Below are 7,560 nucleotides of genomic sequence, written 5' to 3'. Positions count from 1 at the left end.
ATTTAAGCCTATTTTGCTCGTTCAAAACTATTTTTAGTCGCAAATGCGAGTGCAGTGAGGGACGGATCGCCACACTGCCGACATTTTACTCCGCGCGTCACGGCACGCTGTTTGATTGCGTTATCAAAACACGCCGCTATTATTCGGCCTTGCTTTTAACTTATTCCACCAAATACCGAATGTGTGTTTTTTTGCAATTTTCGGCCGAATATATTCGGTTACTGAATATTCGGTGCATCCCTAATTATTAGTCCCTTGATGCGTTAATAGCGAGTTTACTGCGTCCTTTCTAGGGATGCGTGATATATATCAGGCCCAATAATAGGACATTTTAATTATTATGCATTATTCAAATAACTAAAATTATAGCAGATAAATAGCGCCGATATTTATCTGCTATAATATTGCACCAAGGGTCTAATCCCCATATTTTCTCACTACGTTAGCCTTTCTTACCATCAGGTGTACATAAACTACAGGTTATACCCTTATTTTTAAAATACAGAAATGTGAAATTATCGGTTATCGGCCAAGAGAAGCAGGTAATTATCGGTTATCGGTATTGGTTGAAAAAATCCATATCGGTGCATCCCTAATCCTTTTGTCTCGACTCTATTCCACAAAGAACTCTGTTCGTCCAACACACGTTCTATTGTCCAAAGCGCGTCGAAATGCCTTTAGTTTCAAGTGCTGCTTTCTAATGTCTATAAAATTAATGTGACATAACAGAAAAATATCGACCACTGCCGTCGGTGAATGTCATCTTATTTACCTATAGGCTGATTGCAGTCAACAAGGTGAAAATTGGCCGATACCTAGTAGGGGTTGGACTCAACAGAGGAGGCGCGATACAATGTTATCACGATACAATATTATTGCGATTTTAAATATGTTGCAATATGCTATGAGAATTGCGATAAAATATACCATTTATTACCCTTTTTTCAACTGTAAATTATGTCCCCAAAGGAAAACTTTCTCAACATCTGTTTTATCTAATTGAATAAGCTTTTCAGTCTGTTCATCTCACTTTAGACATTTTTTGTTGCAGCAAAATGTGTCTCATGGACTAAGAAAGCAATTGATTACATTATTCTAGTAGGCAACCTAATGTTTAATTTGTATTGGTCATATTAATAATTTATATCATAAAAAAATCAATACTTGGCACTGCGTGACAAAACGATAATGCCACACAAAAATATCACAATATCATGCTGTATTGATTTCTTTCCCCGACTCCTAACACCTAGGTGCCTTCCCTAATTTGTACTTGGCATTTTGGTACTGTAACCTGATGCAGTTATGTCTCTGTCATTGAAACACTTCTCACCAGCATAACACGCTACATTTGAATTCTGCTCATGCTAAAGTTTACAAAAACATCACCGAACATATATGACTCCTCGTAAACTTTACAGTATGAAACTTAAAGATAATCCGAACTGTACACTATGTTTTACAGGCACAGTAGGTACCTTTTTCCACATGATTTGGGAATGCTCAGGTGTTGCTAATTTTTGGAAAATAGTGCAGGGAGAACTGTCCTCGTTAATGTCCATTCCTATCCCCCTGTCCCCATCTGTTTTTATTTTAAATGATCTCTCTCAACTGAAACTTCCAAAATCCCCAAAGCGCGTGTTTCTGGCTGGCCTGACTGCAGCTAAAAAGATGGTTGCAACAAGGTGGAAACCTCCCCATATACTAACTCGACGACAGTGGCTGCTTAATTTCATAGATGTTGCGCTTCTGGAACTGTCCACAGCACGCATCCATGGGGCAAAGGAGGAAGTGACAATGTGCTGGGCTCGAACAGTGGAGGCTCTCAAAGGCCTTTTGGTGCACTGACCCAGGTGCCTGCTTCCTCTGAGGAACTACCTGTGTTAGAGAAGCCAAACTTCACCTCATATCACTTTCTCTTCCCTCTGCTTTAAACTGCAGTTAGTGATAGTGCTGCTTTGTTGAATAACAAAGCGCAGAGCAAACACAATTTGATTTACTGCGTGTTTGACTTCCATTTGCATGTGGACTCAGAAATTGACTGAAATAAATCAAGCACACTCAGGGTGGACTAGACTAATACCTTTCTAAGCATTACAGATACCTGCAGCTTTCTCGAGTGCTTTAGTTTCTGAATCCTTCAGTAGTGTCACTTAAAAGCAACTGAACCAAAATGATAAAACACTCACCAAAGGAGTGCTGCTGACATTGACGGGTAAACAGCACAATGCTACTCAATTTCAAATAGTTTAAAGGCTCTGCGGTTGCATCAGAGCAGAATTTGGCCTAATATTAACTTTTAAAAAGTAGTTATTAGTATTACAAGCTTTTGTTAAGAGCTATCAAGACACAACAAATTCACTGCCACAGTTCCCACAGTTTGTTTTCCACAGATAGCTTCTGACTGCTAGTATGAGGTTAACTAAGTTTATGTCTGGTTCAATGCTTTGCAGGACTTTACCTAAACAATAGAGTCATGGTGCTGCACCATACTTGACTGTGAATGCATCTTTCCATTTCAAACACAGACTGTCGTGAGTCGTGACGCAATTTTAACATTCAATACACAAAATATGTTGGCAATGCATTGTTTTGAGATGAATAGCTCTAGGAGTTGAGGGTAGCCTCCCTGCCATGCTCCTAATGATCACAGCATGTGCTAGATAAACCAGCTTAGCTCGAAGTCTTTTATTCCCGCGCTGCCATGTAGTTTGCATTGTCTTATCACCACACTCTAAAGCCTGAACATACACTAATCAGAAAGCTAATGCACGGGTCCAAATTCCCATCGCAGTGCACTTTCACACTGACACATGATTATCAGTCAGTTTAAAAGAATGAAAGGTGTGTGTGGGGTGTGAATAACTGGGTGTTTCCTATTGAACAGGTTCTCGATGGGATCTTTTTCACAACAATAACCGCACACTACATGCAAACCATAACCCTCTGTGACGTGTAATGGAGCCTACATATTAGGCAACACTGTAACACTGTAAAGTACTGACTGAAAACAGAAACAATATGCTTCATACAAGCTTTCACAGTTTCCTGGTGACCAATATGGCATCTTGAGATTACTTTAAACAAATATGGCTCCCCCAAAGCAAGGTTATGAATTTGTATTAGCCTGGAGGGAATGGCTTTTAGTGGGTGTGTGTTTTCACAGAGTTGGCTGGCTTTAATGATAGCAGTGGGTGACATCTTCAAAACACAATATCCCAATATATAATCCCAATGTTTACAAGCATATTTTGAGGGAAACAACAGTAATGTGGACATAATTACCACCACATGACAATTCACCATAGTGCAACAGGCAGATTTCCACATGATAACAAAAGTATTACCGCTTAATCTATGTTACTTTGTAAGATATACCATAACAAAACTGCTAACCGTGTCTGTGCGAGCCAGGATATGTGGTCAAAACAACAAGCTGCCTTGAGCAAGAGACAACTCAAATGACAAATGTGACCTCTCACCTTAAGCCCAACAGAAACACTGCTACTCTGAACAGTATAATGTATATGACAACCATCTTGTTTGGGACCAAGTTCAGGCTACACATGCCATATGAACATCGATTTGACATTTGGATACCGTTTGCATTAGCAATGAGAGCAATGCTGGCTGGGAAACACACTACGACTAGTGAAAACACATGCAAATAGACAAAACACGAGCAAATCACAGGCAAAGACTTTAAAGACACGTGTCACATTTAGGAAACATGCTGCAGATAACAAAAGAACACAGGCAAGGTGAGTAACACTGCAAACTGGAAAACACGTGCAGACACAGGAAGGAAAGTGATTAATAAAAAACAACGGATGAATCAGTTACAGCTAGTAACATGGAATACAACTGTGTCATTCAAACTATGCTAGAAGAGTGGTTAAAAGATAAATTAATCTACAGATAATCATGATATTTGGGGCTATATGAACACTAAGAAGTCTGTTTTAGATCTGTAAACTACCTTTCTTAGTAGATTAAACTGACATTAATGAACTTACGTAATTTGTGAACGCAAAAACTGCAGGAAGTTTGTGTTAAACAAGCGATTTGGATTAATTTTGAACAGATAATTTCCTGTGAATATTTTAACAATGGATGAATTCAGTGTGTTCCTCTCCCCAATGCTTGGCCATTGTGCTATAACCTTTCTGGTTAACTACTTACTACTATTAACTCAGGACTAGGCTCTTTAGCAGAGTGTGAAGGCTCTGTCAATATAGCTTGTGTTCAGCTCTTGACTGTGCCCTTATGCTGAGAGTTTTTGTGAGAGTTAGTTGTTAGAGTTGTTAGCTGAACAATAATGTAAACTTTAAAAATGCAATTTCATTTCGTTTTCGTCACAGAAATGAAAGAAATGCTGGGATACAGACCTACTGCACATATATTTCCTTACACCCCATAAAATCAGAAGGCCTCGCGACCCAAACCCATGAAGCTTAGGCGATCCATAGTTGGGGGTCGGAACCCCCCAGATTGGAAACCAGTGCACTCAACCAGTGGTTCCCAACTGGTCCAGCCATGGGGTCCACACTTCTCTTTAGTCATTAGTTCAAGGTCCACACAGTTAAATATATTCAAAGCCAAATTTGTGTTTGGCCATGTCATCAAGCTAGTTTGCTGTCTCTGTTAAGCAGCTGTCCGTTAATCACTCACTCTACACCAGGACACAGCACTTCAAAATAAAAGCTCTGTGCTGGAAATTCACTGTAGTTGAACATAAAGTGTGTTTTTTTACAAACTTGACACGTTTGCAAGTCACTTACGACCCACAACCCACCAGTTGGGAACCACTGCACTAAACAATATCAGGGCACATGCTAGAATAATGTGTTCTCCATTTGCAAACACAGTGCATCAGTGTTTGTACTGGCTGACCATGCACATGCAGGCTTCAGTTGAAGTAAATAGGAAATGGGGCAAATATTTGCAGGAGGCATGTGGCTAAAAATGAGTCAGAGTTGGGCCTTTGGTTAGAAATCTTCAGGGTTATTTACTCAGAGTTTACAAAGCTCGCTCCAGAGCCACTGAAGGCATTTAGAGTAACAAAAACACTGCTCTTTATGTGTGGCAGTTTAAGGCAGGGGTGTCAAACATACAGCCCATGAGCCCGTCAAAGGGTCCTATCCGGCCCACTAGATGACACGACCAAGGATGTCAAACATGCAGCCGGGGGCCAGACCCGGCCCACCCAAGGGTCCAATCTGGCCCTCTGGATGAATTTGCACACCTAATGTTGATGCTCATGTGAAGCCTGAGAGGTTTCAGGAGCAATTTAAACAGTGAGCAGATACTTCATGTAAAATACAGCTCTCTGAAGGAACAATGAATACTTTCTGTGGTCATATTTGAAGGTATTGAACACTGTGCAAAATATTGTCATCCAGCAGCTTCAGTACAAAACAATCTGTATCAGACTTCTGTATTAAAACAATGTTAGTGGAACCCTGCTGCTGAGGCTCTGACAAAACTTCAGATTGTAAATGGTTTGTAAGGCAGGGGATGACTAAACCTGCTTCTGCAGTAGCTTCCATTTTAATGGAAAACTATGAAAGAACATGCACACGCAATGAAAGTGAAAGTTGTGTCTCTGGGATGGTCAGGAGCAGCACTGGTGCTCCACAGGGAACTGTTTTCACCCCATCAACCAGTCTCCATACAGAGGGGGGACATTGAGGTGGTGCACAGCTTCAAATATCTGGGGGTCCTCTTGGATGATAAGCTGGACTGGTCCTCTAATACTGAGGGGGCAGTTCTTCCTGCGGACTCTGAGGTCCTTTAATGTGTGTGTGGAGATGCTGATGATGTTCTATCACACAGTGGTGGCCAGTGCACTCTTCTACACTGCAGTGTGTTGGGGAAGTTGACAGACAAAAACAACAAGCTGGTTTGGACAAGCTGGTTAAAAAAGCACGTCACTGGTCCGGCCCACTTGAGATCAAACTGGGCTGTATGTGGCCCCTGAAGTGGAATGAGTTTGACACCCCTGCTTTAAGGTTTTGCTTTAAATGTTACACTGACTGCTGATACAGTGACATGTTGTCATGGTCAGTGATTAGGGGTCATGTTTGTCTGAAGCAGCAACCATCACTGACAGGGCCTTAGCATGTTGTTACTGTGTGCTTACTGTATCACCAACAGTTCCTACAACTGATCAACAGGCCCCTGCTGCTTTATAATTCAGTCCACGAAACAGCTACATCCAGTTAGCATGTTACACAGTGTACATGGGATAATATGCAGCGATATAAATGCATGTAAGCAGCAGCAGCATCCTGCGGGACACCAACAACTGTCAGAGCAAAACGTCAACAAGGCTCTGAAGCCTGCCGACCTTAAATCCAGCCTAGCTAGCTGGGTCACTTCACTGACACCCAGCCGCTGCTGTAAGCTCTGCCGCTAATAGTCCCTGCGACACGGTGTCAATAAAATGTATACATCGCTTTCTCCAAGCTATAAAGGTCACCGGTGTTCCCAGGAAACACTGTAGCAGGCACCGTCCCGTGTTTCAGCCGGGCTGCTGCTAGCAGGCAGCGGACAAACACACACACACCGTCCGTTAACGTTACGTTACCTTCAGTGAAGAAGACTCCGGTGTCTCTGTCGGTGCCGCTCAGAGCAGGAACAGCTGAATATAAATATCCGCTTTGAGTTATTATAACCGACACGAGGGTCTGTGGAAGTGTACAATGGTAACAAACCGTACTGAGGTAGCACCTTGTGTTGCACTGACGCCAGTGTTACACCTCAGTGACGTGGAGACTCGCTTCCGCGTTGCAGCGGCAGGCCGCGAGCGTGCACAGCGTGACGTCCCACCTCCTCCTCTTCCTCCTCCTCCTCCCTCCCATCCTCACACAGCCCAGCATCCTTCAGCAGGTGGATGGATGGACAATATCACCAATAAATCCATCCTCAATCGACCTTCTTTACACATACTTTATTAGGGTTTAACCTGCAGCCTTATGCTGGATAGATTCTGGCACTCATTTTGCATCCCTAAGATAGCTATTTGCTCTCCTTTGGGGTTGTTAACATGTATAGCCAGGCTAGACATAAGGAATTAAACACGGGGGGAGCAAAATTATTCCACACTGGGCCCCTCACCCACACCCAAAATCAGAGCTACTTAAAGGCTAAAGTTAAGATTCGTTTTTAGCTTTCTTTTAAAGATATTTAGCAAACTAGCTTCCCTGATATCTATAGGTAGTGTGTTCCATAGGTTAGGGGCGTAAGTGACAAAGGCTGTATCCCTGATCTTCTGGCTGTTGCTGGGAACCAGTAAACCAGCAGCAGATGATCGCAGTGTACTATGGAGACACCACACATGAATACAGCTGAGCTCATTAAATCTACAAGTGTCTCAGTTTTCCACTCATACCCAATTTAGGCAACTCTAAAACAGTTTAGGGATCCCAGTGTGCAGAACTCCTCAAATGAAAGGTTATGCATTTCTCAAATGCTAGGAAGAAGCCTGTGAACACTCCTGATGTTATCACTGCTCAGGAAGAGAGGTTACAGGTTGTCACTTGTTACAAATATCTGAGG

General features: G+C 42.2%; 1 protein-coding gene across 4 annotated transcripts in view; it reads right to left on the bottom strand.

Moving 5' to 3' along the window:
• Nucleotides 1-7,129, bottom strand: part of ccser1 (coiled-coil serine-rich protein 1) — a 184,946-nt gene extending 177,817 nt beyond the window's left edge. For all 4 annotated transcript variants that reach the window (XM_050050500.1, XM_050050501.1, XM_050050504.1 and 1 more), the window contains exon 1: nucleotides 6,590-7,129. The gene's annotated coding sequence lies outside the window, so the exon portion shown is untranslated. The remainder of the gene's footprint in view (nucleotides 1-6,589) is intronic.
• Nucleotides 7,130-7,560: the final 431 nt, after the last annotated feature.

The sequence above is a fragment of the Epinephelus moara genome, chromosome 8 (genome assembly GCF_006386435.1).
Source record: "Epinephelus moara isolate mb chromosome 8, YSFRI_EMoa_1.0, whole genome shotgun sequence".
Classification (NCBI taxonomy): domain Eukaryota; kingdom Metazoa; phylum Chordata; class Actinopteri; order Perciformes; family Serranidae; genus Epinephelus; species Epinephelus moara.
This window is presented reverse-complemented; position numbering and strand designations above follow the sequence as displayed.